The following is a 21,721-nucleotide window of genomic DNA, read 5'->3' as shown; positions in this document are numbered from 1 at the left end:
TTGGCCTGTAGCACAGTCCTTGCACGGGGACTTTACAGGACTGTTGACGCAGCATGCACTGTGACACCGTGTTGGACTCGACCCTGACTCCTGAAGGTAAGAGGTTGTGCTCAACGTGATGCGTTGTATGCTGACCAGACTGCTGCTCCAGACAGACTGGGGCCATAGCCATAGCCATAGCCTCATGGAAATACACAGGATCATCTCTAGGAGAAATGTCTTTTAACCTCCCAAACCTCAGATTTTTTTTTTTTTTTTTTCAAAATCACATCCAAGTTGAATGAACAGTAAACAATGGTCCAGCCCCTGGAGCTACATATGACAAAGTTCCAGATGTCTAGCCAAGTTTTCCTATAAAACTGCGTGGACTTAAAGAAAAGATGTCATTTTTTTAGTTTTTGTTGCACGATCTGAAGCATCTTCTCATAGCTTTCCAAACATGAAGAAACCACAAGGAATCTGAATTCATAATATAAAACCATAAAAGCAAAAGTGTGTTGCAGAGAGGCATGTTAATCTTCATGTCTCCTCACTCACACATATGCAGAGACAGACAAAGTAACAAAAAACAGGCAGTATCTGCTGCCACATGATCCTCTTCTGCAGGGCAGCAAAGGTCCTGTTACAGTTTGTCCACTTCCTTCCTGGCAGAGCACCTGCTGGCTACACCGTCAGGTTCAGCAGAGTATTCAGGTCCTCACACTTAATAGTTTTAATAAACATGTACGTCCTCACTTCCACTCGCGCCCCGGCGGAGACATGCACACACTTGAGAACAGGCAAATGCCATTGATCTCGAATGTTCCCTGCCCTTTTAACTGCACCATAAATGCACGACGGGAAGAGAAACAAGCACAAAAAAGGAGATAGATGGGGTTAGAGGGAGAAGCAGGGTAATCCTCCTTCACTTTCCGGAGTAATTAGGAGTGTGTGAGGCTAAGATTTGTGAGGAAGAGGGGAAAACAGAACTGTACCACCCAGAGAGAGAAAGGGTAATAGGGATTTGGCAACTGTACTTTTTCTACTCTGGAGCTCAGTAGAGGAGTGTGTGTTTATTTGTATCTTTTTGTACGTTTCTTGTGGCGGGTGGGGGCGGACTTTTAAGCTGACAGCTTTCCAATCATTAGTCGATGGGATTTCAGAGCTTAGCCATCAAAGCAACCTCTTCACTTAAGACAAATGAAGAAAATGCAATTTGCCTGTTTCCAATCCCCTCTCCTCCTCTTTGTTCAATCTGGTAAGCATTTGTCCTTCTTATATAGACATGCATCTATTGTCTCTGCATGAAGTTTCTCCCTCCTGGGCTGTTGTCACATGATCTATCTGGAGTAGCAGGGATCCCTCTCACCTCCATGGCCAGTCACCGGGGGAGGTACAGGCAGAGTGCCGCTGTGTTTATATAGCTGAGGCTGTAAATAGCTGTTTCTGCAGGAAGCTTCCCTCTACTCAATATGTAAGTGTTTGAAGGGTTGGGGATGAGAGGCAGATGACCTCAGGGTGTCAGCAGGGGGTGCAATTGGTGGGACAGGGGTAGCAGTTATCTTCCACGCTAGGTAAGAAACACCTGGGTCGGAGGCCACACCACATTCAAGGGTGTAATGAATGAATAACCGCTGTCTTCTACTTTATTAGCAGAGATTCTTGCTGTTTGGCTCATGTGTGTGTGCAAGTGTATATGTGTGGGAGTGTGTGCTTGTTTGTGTGGCTGATTGGTGCCGAGCTGCCAGCCTCTCGGCACACAGGAAATGGAAATGAATCATGGGAGACAGATTAAGAGAATGGCGAGAGCTCATCACATCCTGTTAAAGACTGGAGTTGACTTGAGGCAAGGTCTCTCTCGCTCTCTCTCTTTCACTCTCCTTTTTTTCCCTCTCTCTGTCCCTCTGCCCCCCCTCCTGCCCCTGTCCATATCTTCTCTCTTTCACTTGCTTTCTTCTTCGCTCCCTGTCGTTCTCAGACAGTGGTTTGGCATGGGGCGAGTGATCAGTGACGGGGTCTAAAACATCCTATTAAAATTAGTGTCACACACTGAATTTGTGTGTCTGTGTGTGTGTGTGTGTGTGAGTGAGTGAGTGTGAGATGGAGAGACAGGGAGAGACTCGATGATGGATGATAGATGATGGTTGTGACCTGGATAGATGGCTCGGGGCCGGTCAGATGACTTCCTCAGGAGGAGGAGTAATGAGGAGAGGGCACGGGATTACCGCTCCATCACTCTGTGTTTATGGAAGCCTTACAGCGACCACAAAACAAATAGCACAGCGGCTATAGCTGAGTATAAATCTCACACACTGTGTTTATGTTTGTCTGTGCGTGTGTGCAATATGTCCTCGAAAAGCGACGCCTGTCTCTTTTGTTGTAGGGAGAAAAAAAACAAAAAGGGAGGCAGAGGGTTGGGTTATATATCTCGTCCACTCTCACGTCCATCCCTATGGGCGCTGTGTTTGTGTGTTTACTTGTGTTTGTTTGGCTGCTTGGTGTTGGAGTGTATCCTCGATAGGAGTGGTTTCACACCCTTAGGGAAAACTGTACAAGCTTAAAGGTCAGACAAGGTTACATCAGCGGCTCTAAGTGAGCGGACTCACATAAACACACTTCCTCTCACACACTCACACTATGCATTGATGCCCTGAGCCCAAATAGAGACAAAAGTAACTTGCTAGCAGTAAAATATGCCCTACACCACTGGTCCAGACCAGGTTTCCCTATAAATCCCAGAGTACAACCAGTTGAAGGATGATGCATCGATCTGACACGCAGTCGTCCTACACTCCGGTGCTGATTGATGTGCCCTGGCTCCTGGCTCTGCGAGTGTCTGCTCCGGTCTCTCGGCATCATGTCAAGGGAGGTCTCAGAAAAGAGCTGGACAACTGGGGCGTGCTTAGGAGGGCGGAGAACAGCAGATGAAGGTCAGAGGAATGCAGAGTGTAAGGTGAGAAAAGGGCTAAAGGGGGAGGATGAAGCACATGGAAAGATAAGACAAGTGGATGTTAGCGGGCTGCCGAAAGTGCTTCGCTGTTTTGTGTGAGACAAGAGAGAGAACTGGCAAGGGAGGGATGAGGTTAGGGGGGTGTGTGTATGTGTGTGGGAGAAGAAAGGCTAGGGGTGGATACTGATGAGTGTGTATGGGGGGGTGGGGGGTGGGTGGGAAGCGGGAACAGATTTGGGGTGGCCAGCCAGCTGAAATCCTGGTGGGGAGTGGCAGGAGTAAGCTGGCACTGCGGAGGCGGGCATATGGAGGGCAGGTTGGCACTTTGGCTGCCACCGGAGCGTGCACCTGCCGACAGAGGGAGACTCTGCCAAGAGGAAGAGAGAGAGAGCGAGAGTGGGAGAGATAGGGGTGTGCTCGTGGTATGTGGCGGTGAGGAAGAGTTTGGGATGGCGCTGCTAGTCTCTGAGGATTGCGGTTATTAATGAGTGTATCAGAAAAATGCGTGCCCTCCCGCACACACATGCACACGCACAGGTAGATACATGCAAGCGCACATGCCCACTCATTCCTCAACACTCAAGCCTCTGACACACACACGTATACACATTGGTGTTAAACTCATCATCAGTCGAAAGTAAACACTTGCTCCACTCTTATCCTGTTTGTCTAAATCTAGCAGTCAGATGTACCGAGTGTGTCTCCTGGTAGAAGAACAAATAAACAGCCTTGATAACCAGGATAGCATTTAAACCCCTCACGACATACACTACAACACACCCCATAATTGGACTCAACTGTTTTGCTGCTAACTAGCTGCTAATTAGATCAGTGTATTCCTCTCACTCCCTCTCTCTTCTCCCCTGTCATTATTTGCTATGAACAAAACACTTCCAAGTGTTTTGCTAAAAAGTGCAGAGTACTCCTACGTGTTGTGGGAAGGAGGGAGCTGATTTTTGTCATTATAACAGATGTCAGAGGATATTAGCTGAACATATATAATACACTGAGTGGACGCATTTTACATTTAAGCTTTTATTAATCGGCGTGTTTGTGTGTTTTGGCTGCTCAACACCGACACAGATGCAGGAGCCAAAGGCCAGTGCCCTCGTTAAGCCGCTGTCAGAGTGGGTTTGTAACAGCCCACTGGAGCCCATCTGTATCCTAACACACACACACATACGCACGCACACACAAATAGATGACTTCATCTGTGTGTCGGCGCGAACATACATTAATGCTTATTTTGTGTGCAGAGAGAAGTGTATTATTGTGCTTTCTTATCATCACATGCACATACGTCAAGTGTATGCCAAGTGTGCACCAATGTGTGTGTGTGTCCACAGGTCTCTGCTGTAGGTGAATGGTGAAGGGCAGTGACTCTGTGCTCTGGTTTTAGGCTTGGCTGAGGATACAGGTCTTTGGGCTGCCATGTTTTCCTCTGATCTGCCTCCCCTCTTTCATCACGAAAACCACAGAGAGCGGGGCAGAGGGAGACGGGGAGGTTTAAAGGCTGGCAGCAACTCCATGGCCTTGAGGTGTTATCTCTGCCCCTCACTGTGTTGGAGAGAGGGTGGAGGGGAGTGCAGAGAGAGAGAGAGATAGAGAGGGAGACGGTGGGAGTGATTGCAGTGCAGCCCACTTCTCTTCTTTTTTTTCTTTTTTCTTCCTGTATGGAGCAGGATGGTTAACAGATGGTCGTGTTACCAGAAAAATGAAAATGAATGCAGTAAAAATTTGCTTGTGTTAATTTCTCATCCCCCAGGTGAGACCTCCAGCGCTCACATACACAGAGAAGCACACTCATGCATTCACACACGTATCGCAGATACACATGCATGCACGCTCACTGACATGCACAGCCTTGCCCTGCTGGCTTTAAACACACACCATCTGCATGCGGAGAAAGTGTGTCGGAGGAGTGTGAAGCGCGTGCTTGGCTTAAGGAATGTGTTTCCAGTGTTCATAGCCATAGCTTATGTTGCTTTGGAATGTAAAGAGTGTTACCAAACACTTCATGTATCAGTCTTCAGTAACCCAGTTGTCCAAAGACAGTGGGTGTTTTGAGGGCAGGCTGACAGAGCTGAATAGAGGGCTGAATTGGCAATTAGAGGTAAAGGGAAGCAAGGGAATCTGTGCTAACAGGGAGGAGGAGATGGCACGTTCATCCGCAGATGAAGACTAAATCCTTTCATTCTCTCCTCATCTTCCCTCCCTCCTTCCCCTGCTTGCTTAGCGGTGAGATGAGAGCTTCTGCTTTGTAACGTCTGCTTCTCCATGTTTGTGTGTTTTGAGGATCCGGGCTAGTCCGTAGCTTATCCCTCTGAGTGTGTGTGTTCTGCAGGGATAGAAGCGCCTTAGCCTCCCTTATCGTCTTACAGTAGGGCTTTCGCTATTGCTGTTTGAACCCACAGGGAGAAAGAAAATGATGGAGGGAGGGAGAGTGAGGAAACTACCTATTCGTAGTGCGTGAAGTATCACAATCTTTACTTTTTTTTGCAGTGATTCAGAGAAATCACACCTGTTTTCCTTGTAAAAGCACTGTCATAGCCGGATTTACAGCAATGGGACATGGTGATTGATGCCACAGCATAGTCCTTGTACATCTTTGTAAAGCACAATAGAGGCATGACATCACTATAGCTTTTTTTGTATGGTATCTCTTTATCAGCTAAGTCAATTCAGTGTCCCACAGGGGTGGAAAGAGAGCTGGCAGATTAAAAAGATGGTTGTATTGACAGGGAGGTAGTTGCTCCGCAGCTAATAGGCCTTCGACGAAATTCAATGAAATGAGACAAGGGGTGGATAAGGGGGGAGGGAAAGAGAAAGTAAAGGGAATAGGCCTAAAGAAATTACTTTGACTGATTTTTCCCAACTGCCTTTGACCATCACCTCCTGAAACTCCTGAGAGGAAGGTGTGATAACAACATATTCAGTGGACGATCCCTGACACTGTCCTCCACCCTCTCGCCGCATTTTTGTAAATGACAACTTTGTCATGAATGCAGATGCACTTAGAGGTTTGATGCTCAACAGGGAGTGGCGATGCTAAAATGTGTGGCCACTGATGGTACTGCAGTGCGCTTTGGATACACCCAAACGGTGTATGTCACACTCATATGTATGTATAACATGCACACTTGCGCACACTAGTGAGTCTGTGGTGTTAATACCAAGCCACTATACCACCCACTCAGACCTTGGATGTGAATGAAATGAGTCATATGTGAGGACGCTGCGCAAACACAACACACAGAACGCATATGTTACCCTTATGTACGAAACACTCCTACATACATCGTGCTCATCATTACAGAAAAACCTCCTGCCCTGTTTCCCCATCAACACACATGCATCAATGGAGGAAAAAAGTAAACTCTCTTCACTTAACACGCACACAGAGATCTACCACATCTCCTGTTGCTCTTTAACTAGTGTGGTAGGTTGCAGGTCTCGGCAGAGTCCTTGATGTGTGCAGAAGAGTGATGATGAGCTTAATGCAGTCTGTCTGTGTCCCGGACGTGACCACCACATTAATATAGCACTAATACAATGCTCTGTCTGCTGCATGCTAATCACTGCCACACTCTCTCTCACACTCTGTCGCTCTTTCTCAGATATAGTCTATTGTTATGAGACATGTGAGACAGAGAGGTGAGACAAGACAGACTTCTAAAGGTTGACTGGATTTAACCTGTTGACTGTCACGGTACTAGCACAACAGTGGATGGATGTTTCATTCATTATGCAGACAGTGTTGTCCATTTTTCTTTTATACCTGGAGCAATCACAAGTAATCAGTAATCACCTGTGATGGGGGCCTAGAACACCTTGAATCAAAAGTATAATTTGGCCTTAACACTTGTAAGGCCTTGACATTTCGTCCAACGAAACAAAACCGCCTCACCTTTCACCCCTCCTCACACAACCGCATCTCAGGCTGGTTGGATAAACAAGGCCACTGCAAAACAGCCCAGTGCGAGTGCCAACAGGCCCGAGAGGAGGGGAGGTGGGGGAGGTGGGGGGGTTGCAATACTGGAATGAAACAGGGGGGGTGGGGGGGGGGTTGGAGGGATGTGTAAGCGTGACTGCTATTAATGACCTAATAATGTATTTGGCTGTTTTGGCAGTTGTGAAAAGGGTGAAGGGGGGGCAGAGGGTAGAGGAAAAGGGGTTGACAGCGTGTCACGGCTGGTTAAAAGCAAGCTGGGAGAAGAGAGAAAGGCCTTGTTTGTTGGGCTAAATGCTGTAAATAACATCAGAGAGTGCAGCTAAATGGAAATCAATGCAATTACCCTATTAGCATGGGCTTGAACTCACACTGGCTGCTGCTACATCTTTCTCTCTCCCTCCCTCTCTCCATTTCCTGCACATTTATCACTCTATACATCATGGTATACTGTACATTTGTGGGCATGTCTGACAGATCACAAATCGGAGAAACAGCACTTAAAAACATGATAGTGTGTGTATGTTAGGATTGTTCGGGGAGGACCAGTGGAGTGGGAATGCTGGGTTGTCCCTGTTGACTTCACTGCAAGCATAATGATTTGTATATAGATTCACATAACCCCCTTAATCACCCTTATTTGAATACCTAACAATTGCGGGGGGCGGGGGTGGGGGGGGGTGACATTGGGCTGTTAAGTGGTAAGTCATAATTAGATAAATAATTGGTTTGGCTATCATCGTCCCTCTGCCATCTGTTTGAGGCTATGTGTGTGTGTGGGGGCTGTGAGTGAGAGTATAGAGGAGTGAGCGTGAGTGAGAGGACGGGGATAATGGAAAAGATCCAGGGTTTTTATGCCTTTGCTCCAGCGACATTATGTTTTCAGGTTGTCCATCCATCCATCTGTACATCTGTGCTACAGTGCGGCTAGGGCCGTATATTTCTGTTGCAACACTGAGTCTGAGAGAGTAGTAACTCAACCCAAACCAACAGGCATTCTGGTTTTTATGTCCAAAACATTCACTTGGACTCAAGGATGAACTGATTACAATTTAGTGGTCAAAGGTCAAGGTCACTGTGACTCTACAAAACACATTTTTGGACAAAACCAGTCTTCACTGAATATATTATATGAGTCTGGACAGACATGGATGTAAATTGCAACTTCATTGGTGGATGGGGGCATATATCCACAAGGTGTTAATTCTAGTTATGGGTTATGTTTTTTACTTGAAAAAGTAACATACAAATCACAAAACTGACAAACCACGTTGTGATTAACTCCGAACGCATTCAACACAAGCAATACCAGAGCTTACTTTCAAACTTAGAGAAACGTAAAGTTCTCGTTTACAGTCAGTTATTCACCTGTTTCATTGCTTTGTTTGTTGTCAAAGTGTTGTATGTTTGCACAAATTTGTATGTGTTACAACAGGAGCTCACACTTTCCGTGTACCATCTTACAGGTTTATTTTTTCCTCCGTTCTTTACAGAAACATACAGTCCCATCTGCTGCTCGCTGACTAAGATGCAGATGTGTCCATCTGCACTGGTCCCTTCTCTTTCTTTTACTCACTCTCTGTTTGTATCCTCCTCGTTGTTCCCTTTGCCCTCCCTCGCACTTCACCCTTCACCCTTTATTCTCTCTTTTTCTGCTTTAAGCTTGACAGTGAAATAGTCATTTCTGTAACCTCCTATTGTTCCTTCACCCCTCTCTTCTCTTTGCTTTCTCTCTCTGTCAGAGAGAAAAATTGTTATTCTAGTGCCTCTGTCCGCTGCTGTATTCAGGGGAACAGGTGGTTGGGCTTCATATCTACAAAGAGAGTGAAGTGGGGACAATTTAATCTAATTAGCACCTGAGATACTGTCAATTAAGATTCATCTCTTAATTACCTGCTGCTGAAGTTAGAGCAGGAAATGTACACAGGTCAAAATGTATAGTACAATATCAAACCAAGGTACAATGAGTGTGCAATTGTATGAGTATATATCTGTTTTGTTCTTGTCTATGTATGTGTGTATGCACATGGGCAAAGTGTGCAGGGGGTTAAGGGTGTCTATGTGCTCTGAACATTCACACTGACAGCTAACAATTAGCTGCCGTCAGCGTGGCTAATAGAGGAGTGTACACTGTTAATTATGTCACAGCAGAGAGGTGGGAAGGTGGAATACATTTGAATAATGGGCGGAATGATATAACAGCAAGCTTTTGAAATTCCTTGGCCTTTTTGTATGTATAATGAAAGGTGTGTGTGGATGTGTGTGTCCACTCATACACAGGGGTCTGTCTAACATTCATAAGGACAAAATACACTGGACCACACAAGCTGTTGCACATGTAGCAAACACACACATTTACCATCCCCCTCCCATACCCACGCACACACACACACGCACATGCACACACACATACACACACACACATGCACACGCATCTCTCACACGTACACAGTAACACAAAGAGGCGTGAGAGACGGAGGGTATGTCTAAGTAGTGCGCTCGTGCCTGGTTTTCCAGATCAATGATGTGTGGCTGGGTGATCGATGTGAGGGCTTAGCGGAGTGGAGAGAGCTAATGGGCAGGTCAGTGGCTCAGACACATCCTGGTTCCCCCTGCCTATTACCACTACGTCTGTTAATAGGCCTCACCTCACTCCCCTGTTGCTCACACACACTTACACAGACACCCAGATAATAGGAGGATAGCGAGGAGGGAACACAGCCAAGCATGCTCAGTCCACAAACCTCCTTCCTACTCCTTGCACTAACCCGTGATGCTTCCACACATCTCTTTTTATTCCTTGGTTTTATTATTTTCCTCTTTTTTTCTGTGGCCTTTGCTCAGTTTTTACAGCATGCGTTTCAAGCTAAACTGTATGGTGCTGCATGTACATAAATAAGGAGAGAGGGGGATAAGCAGCATATTTACAGCAATGTAAAGTAAATATGAAAGAGATTTTTGTGCAACGCTCATCTAATCTCCTCAAAGTCTATTTCTAGCGCAATCGGGCCTAAAGACAACCCATCCCCCTGCATTTCTAATTGGCTGAAGGATACATAAGTGTCTTGTGATTGGTCCTGTGTGGCTGTCAGTCAGAAGGTGTGTGGTGGTGTTCAGCTGTGACGCTGGGGTCTGGGTTAAAGCGTCAAGCAAGCAACAAACTGCTTCATCTCTGTTACTAATTGGAGTATATATTAGTTTGACATTTTCAGGTGGTGGTTGTATTGTTTAATGCAAATATGTTGTGAATGAATTATTCGATATTCGATTTCTGCATGGTTACAGAATATATTTACTGTTTCTTTTTTGTTTTTTTTTCATTTGAAAAATGCTGCATAGGAGAACCCCGTGAGAATGGCTATTAGGTCTGTCTTTGTTTCAAGACTGATATTTTGTAAAATTATGGGCTGATGTGTTTTGGTGTTTTGTTTGGTCTCACCTCTAGATTTTGTTGAGAATTGCATGTTTACCTCTAAAAATGAGGTACACCTATCCAACATAAGATAAGATTTGTTGTAGGGACATGTATTACATTGCATTAGATCGTAAATTTGTGCCATGGTTTAGGGTTAGGGTTACAGAATGGTCAAATTTTAGTTTAGTTTACTACTAGATTGTGTAAGAGCAGGGATGACTGGTCGATTAATTAATTTACAGAAAAATAATTGTTGACTTTTTTGCTATTTTTTAAAGTTATTTTTTGACCAAACAATTAATCAATTAATCAAGAAAATGACTTAGTTTAATTGAAAATGATCATACAATCATATAAGTTGTAGCTGTAGGCATTCTTCCTGTTTGTATACTGACACCAGCATACATATGTGTAGGATAGTAGTACACAGCTGTGTGCTAACACCGTGATGACAGCAGGTCAGTCAGTGAAGTAAATAACAGTGCAGGGCATCACTCTTCCACGCTATTCCTTCCTGTTCTCACTCCATCCCTCGTGCTCTCTCTCTTTCTTGCTTTAACTGTCACTTTGCTTAGCCCCTCTTCTCGTCTTCTGTGTGGCATCTGATCTGCATGTTAATTACTTCTATCGCCTTAATTTAATATCTGCATGGGAGGAATGTGGAACACTCACCCAAGAGGTATAGCATTTGCCCTCCAGCCCTGACTCAGTCACGCACATATGCACATATACTTGTACATGCGCGGACATATGCAAAGCCTATTGGTTTTCTTCTGCATTTTTTGTGCCCACTTGCTGGTTGCTGCTGAGGTGCCGTGGGGATGTGGAGGTAGGAGTCAAAGCCTAAGATACTGGGTTAGAATAAAAGGGGTCTGAGATCTTTTCTAACCCATCCTCTGAGTGTGTCTCCCTATGGCGAAGGCTCAAAGAGCTGCCACTTGTCGTCCACATAATGGAGGCGAGGCAGGGGGTGGGGGGAGTTTGTGCCGTTTGTCTTTGAGAGGAGTGAGGGAGTTCAAAAAGGAGGTGAATGAGCCATTCTTTTTAGATGCCGAGGGGGAGGAAAGCGTGCATGCTTTCACAGTGCCAGGCAATTCATCTGCCAGACGCTCCTCTCCACCACCAATATGCATACAGGCATGCACAACATGTGTCTGCTGACACATATACAGTATGTACAATATAGACACACACTGTACAACCAGCTCTGGGCTACACAGGAGGTTACTAGGTAGAGCAGGAGTGAGTTGTGACTTTACACGTTGTGGGATTCCATCATCGCTCTAATAATTACAACCACTTTTATTACAACCACCCCAATACACACACACACATATATACACACTCACTCCCTGTCTCAGCCATGCAACAAGGCTGTGTCTCTTGTGGCTGATAGATTGTAATGAATGTAACAGCAGTCAGATCCTTCAAAAGCCTCTCAAAAGCTTAAGCCCCTTTATTAAATTAAGCTAACGATGCCTAAGGCCAGGTCCGCTGCTGAGAGAGAGAGGGGGGAGAGAGAGAGAGAAATGAGGGGCTGAAGAGAGAGGTGGTGCATAGGGAGGTAAAGGCTGCAGGGATAAGGAGGAGGTGGAAGAGGAGGATGTTAGGAGCAAGAATGTGAAATGGCAAGTAGTCAAATCAATGAGGGATGGTGGAAATGGGGGGGGGGGGCGTTTAGCATCAAAGGAAGAAGCTGGAGGTGAAAAAGAAGGGATGGAGAGAGGACATGAGGAGGAGCAGAGGAATATCTTGCAGACGTCCTTAGTTGTACAGTAGTGCACCTGTGGCTGAGAGGAGGAATAGTAATTGGACGAAGGCTCATTGTGGGAGATACACAGTGCAAATGTGTATTTTTGAAAGGATGTGTGTACGTCAGAAACTGTTGACGAAAACATGAATGTTTAATAACTCTAAATGGGGCAACCATTTAAAAGCTGTTCTCAGACTCTTTAGGTCGTATTTTAATTACATTGTGAGCTAAAAGCTGAATCTTTTTTTTACAATGGATGAGAAAGGTGACAATGAGTAAGCAAGGTGAGAGCAGCATACGTGTTTATGCAATTGTTGTTCATGTATTTTTAGCATGTTTTTACCTTGTTTGTGTGTGTGTAGTAGGCCTGCTCTTGTCTCAAAAAAATATTAAGCAACTAATAGTCACAGCGTTGTCTTTGACAAATTCATAAGTTGATTTAATTGAAAAATAAAAATGTTCTTTTTTTTCCAGTATTCCTGTCCCTCCACAGATAAATGCATTCACGCTGAGTGATCTGGTGCTTATTAAAGAACATATTTGTGAATATTATTGTGATGCTAGAGATGTGACTATCATCAGTAATGACTTATCCCTAATAGCAATGACTAATCACCAGAAATGACTAAAGACTTATAACTCATTAGTGATTAGTGATAAAATAGACCATAAAATTACTAATTGACTAAAAATTTCCAAGTCAACTAGACATTTTAATACTCTAATGACTGATTATTTGACTAATTTAACAGAAGGGGGCTCCTTCAGTGTCTAGAGATCTGGTGTCGGGGTGTGGGTGGGGGTGTGGGGTAGGGAGCAGCATGTGTACAGACAGCAGGCAGATCAAAGGCTGAGGTCTCGGCGCTGCATCGTTAGTCAGGATACCTTGTCTACTTGCTCTCTCTCGCTCTCTATCGCAGGTCAAGTAGAGGTGAGGGATACACTATCACATGGATGAAAGACAAGACACACAAACATTACCACACACACACACACACACACACACACAGAGTACATTCACTCACATACAAGAAAGAGGGTCATGCTGCCCAGAGGGGGATGCTGCGTGTGTTGGGTAGCGTTTCTTTTCTCTGCTCTGCTGTGCCTTCTGTTAGCATCGAGAAGTGGGCTGTGGCAGGAGACACACAATACGTAATTAGACTTGCATTTGATCCAGTGCATCACAGCAATTAGCAATTGACAGCACAATGTGAAAAAGACCTCATCCCACTTCCTCCCCAGCCATCACCTGCTTAATCCTTATTTTCATCCTTGGCTTTGGAAGAACACCCTGTCTTTACTGCTTACAAGTGCGGCTTTGATTTTACAGCCTGTGCAGTCGCTGGTATCTAATCCACAGTAAAACCATTGATAAGCCAGGCAGGGGTAGAGGTTGTCAGCTGAGTCTCCTCTGTGCTTTTGGTAGGTGGCTGTCCCCTTGTGGACACTTGGTGGAATTACTCTCCTTTTCATGAACCTATACTGTCATACATATCAGTAACTAACAAAACATCAGTGTATCATTCTTTGATATCTGTTGGTTATTGGAAACCATGATTAAAGCTTAAAATTCATCCAGATTTAAGATATTTCTCATTAAATCATATTACATCTATAATGTTCAGCCAAAACAATAAAACTGGTAACTCCTTTTAATGTTGTGGCTGACCAATTAATTCATTAATATCATAACTGAATCATCCTCATTGACCACAGATCATTGAGTTAATCTCAAATATGCTTTTGTTGGGCATTGCATGAAAAGAACAATCCATGTGTTTTTTAAAAACAGGCTAACATAAATAAGCTATTTAAAGATAAATAAAACAAACCACAATAATTAGGCAGTGTTGTCTGCAAAATCATAAATACAAGTGTTCTATTTAATTAATTATAGTGTTAATGAATATGAAAGATAATTGGCTATTTATTTTGTCAAATTGAACTTGTTGGTATATGGTAGTCGCAGATTTGTAGTCATTTTTAATGGACAGGAAGTGACTCTCTCCATCCTGGTCAGGGATGGATTGGACATTCTTTATCCCATTTGGGGGACAATGTGGGGTCAGCCCTGTGGACTGGAGGCGTGACGGGAGGGGGGGAGCAGGTGCTTCAACCCCCCGCCCCCTCCGGCTTGTCTCTGTCTGTCTGTCCGGCCCCCGCCGGAGAGGAAGCCCCACCTCCCGGCTCCCAGCGGCTCGGCCGCCTCTCTTCTCCTCTCCCCGGCGCTCTGCTCTGCTCTGCTCTGCTCCGTCCCTGTGGCCTCGCTAGGCGTCGGAGCTTCCTGCGTGACAACAAAAGTGCCGAGTCTCTGTTCTCGACGGAGGGATGGATCCGCGCTTTCGCCGCTAACGGAGGGAGAAATTTACAAATTTATGAACACTGGAATAGCCCATACTTGTTTGCGGTGAGTGACTGTGTGTAAATCTGTAGTTATGTTTTCAAACCCGGAGGTTGTTTGTGCAAACGAGCGAGCATACAGCGAGGGTTTTGTTGAGGAAGTCATTACGATGTCGAGGAAACGAGTGCTAGTTCTTTTCTTTTTTTTCGAAGGTCGGGTGCCTAGCCCTTGCGTATGCACGCGGGTGTGCGCGCGAGGTTTTGTGTGTGTGTGTGTGTGTGTGTGTGTGTGTGTGTGTGTGTGTGTGTGTGTGTGTGTGTGTGTGTGAGAGAGTGTGTGTGTGTGTGTGTGTGTGTGTGTGAGAGTGTGTGTGTGTGTGTGAGTGTGAGTGAGAAAGAGAAACAAGAAAGACAAAAAAAGAGTCAGTACAACAGAAAGAGGTACTCCGGCGCGTTCAGGTGGTGATTTAATCTTTATTTTTTAATCATTCAGTATTAATGTGTCATTTTGTGAAGGATTTTCAGACAATCATGTTTCAAAATGCAGATTAGCCCGAAGGACTGAAAGGAATAGCGGGCGACCCCCACCCCCTAAAACTAACTTCTTGTAACATTGTTACCGGTGCACTGTTGTGTTTATTATGTAAAGCACAGCCCTCGGGGTTTCTGCGTAAGCCGTTTACGTTCACTGTAGGTCCCCTTTGTAAATTTGTATTATTGTCTTTACTTGGTTGCTAGTTCGCAGTCTCCAGTCATGCTGGCTCCATTAAATTTATTGGGAGAGCGTCTGGTCTGGGCTACTCCTTTAGAGTAGGAAAGGGGCTTTTTCTCAGTATAAATGTGACTGACTGCGAGAGTGACACATGTTGACCATTTGGTGCTCTCTGGTGAAGGATTTGACCCTGTGCGTGTGTGTGTGTACGCGTGCGTGTGGCAGGTGGACCGTGTTGAATCACTTCCCACGCGCTCCTTCACTTCTCTTGAACTGCAGGCGAGTATAGCAGCTGCTTGCTTGTGCTTGGGAACACGCACACACACGCAATACTCATCACGCTCATCACACACCTCTCGGGTTTAAAACACGGTCTACAAACACAGCGATGAAGCAACAGGCTTTACTGAACACACTGTGCTGCGGGTTGAGTTTATCTGTAGCCAGAAGGAGCCTTGTTGTGTGTTTTAGCTGCTGCTGATAAGGTTAGCCATAACTGCAAGAGCAGGGAATTAGAGCCTCCTGGTTTTTATAGTGAGACTGTCTACTGGTGTCTTTTAACAGCTACTGACTGGTGCTGGATTGGTCATTCATTACATGGGAGCTTGTCTGCATGTAACATAGCTGGGTGATGTCATTTTTTAGCATAACTGTGGTGTATAATGCATTATTTCTTACTGCAGTTTACATAGATTACAGCCTGGTTTCTCACACAAGACCCAGAAATGGCTCACAGCAGGGCCCGGAACAGAAAAATACACTATGGGGACATTCAAAGTTAATGAGGGAACACTTTTTTCATCAGTTGACAGGAAAGATGGAAAACAATGGGATATATCATTGTTCTATTTCACTTGTCACTGACACCATATGTAGAGTTTAAGTTTCACCTTTTACTGGTAAATAACAACAACAACAAAATTTTGATATTTTCATTAACATTTTTTGATAGTTGTTTATTTTAACATATCAAAAATATCAATTTCAGTTGTATGTCTAGTTGTTAGAATAATATCTCACTAAGGAGGCTATGTGGCCAAGTGTCTGTTTGTAAGGTGCCAGGTGCCAAAACATTCTAGAAATTTCAATGGAAAAAAATTCCCTGGAAACAAGTGATTAGTTCTGGTGTGGATACGGGAATTTGTTAAAGGATTTAGCATTTATGAATAGGTAATTTTAGACATTTTGCTGTTTTTTATGCACAAATGAGCTTAATGAATGAAAAACAAAAACTGACACATGGGACATGTATCCTATGGTTGTCAATCACTATTTGTATTTTGATGATGATCTTGATCCAGATTAAGCCTTGATGGTTATGTGCACTATCTGAGTGCTTTCTATTTGTGGTTTATCTTCATTTGAGGTCAAAGTAAGGCTTGACCTATCACCTTTAACACTGACGGCAGCCAATGTCACCGCTACACTACAGTATTACTTTGATATAGGAAAACCCCCATACGAACACATACTCAAACACACCCTATCATAGGCTGCTGTCACAGGATAATCTCTGACAGCTGTCTCTCAGCTTTATATATTCCCTAACCAATCAGAATTCAAATTTTGACCTGTTTTACTCCAGTGTTTACAAATATCATACTGATGTAATTTTTTTTTACAGCCTCAGAAAACTTTAATAGAACAGAATTGTTGTCCCACGTTTTGTTTTTTTTTTGTTTTTTTTTTCTTCATCATACAAAACCTTTTCAGTCTATCTGAAACTGAAAGCAGCTTCTAATCTTGGGTTTAATTTTTATTATGCCCCCCTGCTTTTTCACCGGGATTACAAATAGTGTGCTTGAAATAGATCCCCCAGTAGTGATATCACAGCTATCGCTGTTGGAGGTTTTATTTTAATGTCTTGGATCTCTTAGATTGATTCCATGCAAGAGAATTTCCATTACTTTTACAATTTCAAATCTTCCCTGAACAGGAGTAGCCAAATATCCCATTGTAATGATTAATAACATTTCAAATCTGTGAGGAAGAACAGTGAGCATGTCAGGGAGCTGCTAGATTAGGATCAGCCATTGCTACTAAAGATGGTAGCTACCAAAGGACATGGCATAGATGCTGACTAAAATTAAAACGACATGCAAGTTACATGAAAAAATATATCAAAGTAATGGAAGTTATTTTCAAGAACTGGCGAGTGCTCAACATGTGTAATACTTGGCTCATGCATTTTGTGTTCATGCACATGTGCAAGCTACAGATGCACAGTCCAGATACTTACATTTATGTACCATTTGCTGACTCATGACGCAACAAGAACTGCACCAGAAAAGGCCAGCATTTCCATAATTTTGTTGGTTCACACACCGTGGCTCAGACACCACTGTATACTGTATGGTAAATAGAAGTAGTACATTTTATGCTTTCTGTGAACCATAACACAACTTCTCTTTGTGGTTCAGTTTGTTCCACCCACATGGCAGACATCCACTTTGTCATTTTAGTATTTTCAGACTATCCAAAGATGGATCACAGTGAGGAAATACCCCAATATCTATGCCAATCATGTCTATGGTTTATGCTACAATGCTACCTGTTACTCATTCAAAGGATTTATGGTGAATGATAAATAAGGTGCCATTCATATGCCTAGTTAATGCTCCACAACATGGAATTTTATATGATGTCATGTGTGATCGCGTTCTACTGATAAATTCAACATGCCAAAAAAATAAATATGGATTATTTGGTTGGTTAGCTGCAAATTGTACATTCCTGTTATTGATTAGTCAGACCGCCTACAGTGGCTAGGCTTACAAAGGCAATATTAGCCCAGAGTCAGAATCAGAATAAAAGAATTACTCATGTCAAAAACATCGCACATATCCCGACAACGGAACAGACAGGAAAAACATAAGCATTTCTGCCAATGGCCAACACTTTCAAGCGGCAGCTGCTATTGGGAAACAGTATGTGCCGGTTCCAGCTCCACCACTAGTGGCATACCATCAGCCACTTCTCAATCTGATTGTCTATGTGCAAACTTTTCTTGAGGATTCAGAATCGTTTTGATCTGTGAGAGTGTCATAGTAATACCAAAAAAACTAAAAATTGTCCAGTGGCAAAAATGCTACATTTATCTAAAATGCAACGTGTTCTTTATCTGTGTACCAAATTTCATTAACAGGAAGTTTTTATGAGGCCATATCAACAGACAGACAAACTAAGTAACAGGAACAAACATAACCTCCTTGGCAGAAGTGATTAAAAAAAAACTGAGTTGGCTGACTTTGGGTGGATTTATCCTCCTATGTCAGACTTACATGTGTCTGATGTTTCAGCACATGATAAGAGTGTAAGATTATTTATGCAAATTTTGCTCTCAGGAACAACATTTCTCGCCTGTGATCTGCCATTTAAAAGTTGTTGAACCTTTATGCTGCAATGGCGCCTATACAAGGTTGGCATGTTTTCAGGTGTCGTTGTGCTGTTTGTCATGCTGCGGTAGCCTGCAGTGCTGCGAGTGTCTGGGGGCTAGACAGCAGCTGTGTTGAGCAGAGTGTTGGTGACAGTTTGTCTGTGGCAACAGCACCTGGCTCTGTTTAGAGAGTGATTAGGAGAGTCCCAAGCAGCTCCCCGCACTGTTTACACAAGGAGCCTGGAGTTAAAGGTGACCCACTTTGCATTTCCTTATCAACAGCCCACATTGATAGCTTTGAATAGCACAGACTGTAGAGAGGCCTTTGCATCGGTTTACATAGTTCCCTATTAGAGAGAATGGGATGTGTTTGACAGGGCGAGGCTTGGATTTGACTAGCATTACAACAATGTCCTGAGGTGGTATGAAAATGCGGGTGCACACACGGCTCTCTTTGTGTGTCAGGGCAGGGTTGCTGTGTGGTCTGACTGTGTGATGGAAGAGAAACCGCTGTAGGATGTTTAGGAAATGAAGGTTTTCTTCGTCCAACATGTCTCCATCTCTTCTGCCACCTCCTTTTCCCTCTCTCTGTCTCTGTCTTGGTCTCTGTTCTTCTGTGTGTGTGTGTCCCCCTTTAGCATGGACAGAGTAAGTGGGAGTGATTTTGTGTATCTAAGCATCCCCTACTGGGTGTAAAAACCGGTAGTAAAGGTAAGCTGTAAATGTGATGACCAGTGAAGACAGCTGAACAAACAGGTCATAAAGTATTTATCTGAAGGGAAGACGGACAGAAAGTTGGATGGATACACAGACAGACAGATTCATGGGCAGAGGGAGAAGCTGTTCATCAGATTGCCAAAAACTTCCTGTAGCTCATGACTTTTGTTCTCATGTCTACAGTTTTTGCTCCATATTTCACTAATAAAACTGCCTATCACTTTTTTGTGTGTGTGTATGTATTTACTGAGAGCAAGCCTAACCTGCTCTGTAAGCTTTGCCTGTGCAGAGACGCATGTTCCTGTGTCACCCAGCATTGCCATTAAACAGTACTTAATTTTTAACCACCAGGCATTGTGTGCGTGTGTGTGTGCGTGTGTGTGTGTGAGCGAGCGAGCGCGCATGTCCTTGTCACACAGCCTGGCTCATACTCCTAGTGACAGACAGACTACAGAAATGTATGGCTTTACAATAATTGTAGATTCAATAGAACTTATTAGAGATCGCATTAATAGCTGGAGAAGGCTGAAGGGAATGTAAACACGTAAAAAAAAAAAAAAAGGGCTGGTCCCCAATAAAAGATGCGTCCAAAATTGTACAGTTATTACAGTTAATTCTTATACAGCTGCTGGTGTTGACAAGTAGATGTTGCTTTTGTGAGAACAGAGTTTGAGAGTCTTGGCCCCAATTTGTGGACTAAAGCCTTTCTGTAATGCCCCACTGTGAAAACTAAAGATCCTTATCTCATACCCCCCGTGTAGATCTCACTTAGAGATAGGGAGTGAAAATAGTAACAGATCATAGATTTAGCTGATCAGTACAGTTTATGGAACATGGGAGTTTTTTGTGAATGCATTTTAGATCTTCATTTCATCTTCATCTGTAGGTGTGAGTGTGTATGGATGTTGCAAGCAGATTTTAACAAGTGCCTAGTCACCTGATTTGTCCCATTGCTCTTCAATACGGGGGTAATTGACCTGGAACAGTTGCTTATTATAAGATACACAAATGGAAAAAAAAGGAAGAATTTGGCTGTTTTTTCTCATTTTTAACATGTTTTACTAAACCATTTCTAGCCCTGTTCATTTAGCTTTGTTTGTAATGCTGATTCCACAGTTTGTATTCCCATTTACCAAACTTCTGCCTTGGTGCCATTGAAGTGAATCATGGCAGAAGCCAGTTGAGTTAGACAGAGTCACACTTTTCCTTGTCTGTGGTGCTGAGTCCCATGCTATAAGACCCATTCCCTGAACTGCACTGGAGACATGCTACTTTTGTATCCAGTGTGATTTCATTTAGACAGTAGCACACAGCACAGCGCTCAGCAGTGAAGTAACCTCCAGAAAATTTTTCACAATGTTAACTCTGTTTGTGTTCTCAATCTTCACATTGGATTAAATTATGAGGGGAACCAAAAAAAAAGAAAAAAAAAAGAAAACATTTTCATTCGCACAAGTCAGTCTTGCTACATTTACCAGACCAAACCATGTTCTAGATATCTTCAGATTATGTGTGTATGTTTGTGTAGCTGATGTTTGCTGCTGTCGTTGTCATACCGCAGGACCTGATAAGCACTGGCCAAACAAACACAACACAGGCAACATGAGAGCAGGAGATAAGCGAATCATACACACACTCAATACTGACCATACTTGACTATTGCCCTCACCAAACAGGGCCTCTTTCATTCAGCATTTTTTGGTGTGTGTGTGTGTGTGTGTGTGTGTGTGTGTGTGTGTGTGATGTATCATATAGTGTGTGTCTGTGTCTATCTGTCTTGTCTTTGTGCTTTCTGCAGTCATACTCTCACAGTATAACCCAGCATTGTGCTAAAGGCTACTCCTCAACAAAGGCCTTTTCTTTTGCTATCACATCATCATCTCCCTTTTCCCCTCTATCTGTGTCTGCTTCTATCTCTTTTTAACGTGTCTGTCTGTTTGCCTCTCTCTCGCTTCCTCTGTTTCTCTCTCTCTCTTTCTCCATCTCCGAGATATCTGCTATATCAGCTGACTGTCATATTGTGTGTGTCTGTTTGCTAGCATGCCTCCTTGTGTATGAGAGCAAGGTCAGATATGTGCCTGAAGAAGTGAAGTGGGTTTTGTGGCCATGTGTTTTAATCAGCTCATGGGCAGAACTGCATACCTTTGTTGGTGGAGGCCACAGTTGTCGTGTTAAACGTGCTTCACAGAAGATCTAGTTGCCAGCTAGATTTGTTTTATCTGGCTGGCATTTGCATAACTAAAGTTTATCCATTTTGGGCAGTGTCCTTTTGTTTCTGTTTATATCTCAGTTTCACATCTTTCGTAGGTGTCGTCTCTTATCTCAGTTTCAACCATATGTGTTTCCCCTTTGCACTGCAACTGACTGACAAAATATGCCATAATTTAGTAAACGGATAAAATAAATACACAGGAAGGTCATCTTCCAAAAGAAAGCTTTTGCATGGCTTTCATATAGCTTTAATAGAAATATTCTGAATAAATGCATTTTTGAAACTTTCTCCCCTGCTGTACATTGGGAGTGGATGTTG

At 43.6% G+C, this 21,721-nt stretch overlaps 1 protein-coding gene across 2 annotated transcripts in view; it reads left to right on the top strand.

Annotated features, from left to right (window-relative positions):
- The window catches only part of gse1 (Gse1 coiled-coil protein), a 65,464-nt gene that overhangs the window by 6,842 nt on the left and 36,901 nt on the right, over positions 1-21,721 (top strand). The window contains exon 1 of one of the 2 annotated variants that reach the window (XM_022740427.1): positions 14,233-14,453. The exons of the other annotated variant lie outside the window; for it this stretch is intronic. The gene's annotated coding sequence lies outside the window, so the exon portion shown is untranslated. Of the gene's footprint in view, positions 1-14,232; positions 14,454-21,721 lie in introns of those variants that run through there. 2 annotated transcript variants of the gene reach the window in all.

Source organism: Seriola dumerili, unplaced genomic scaffold (genome assembly GCF_002260705.1).
Source record: "Seriola dumerili isolate Sdu_G_001 unplaced genomic scaffold, Sdu_1.0 BDQW01000003.1, whole genome shotgun sequence".
Taxonomy (NCBI): Eukaryota; Metazoa; Chordata; class Actinopteri; order Carangiformes; family Carangidae; genus Seriola; species Seriola dumerili.
Note: the sequence above shows the minus strand (reverse complement) of the source record. Positions and strands in the feature narration are given on the sequence as shown.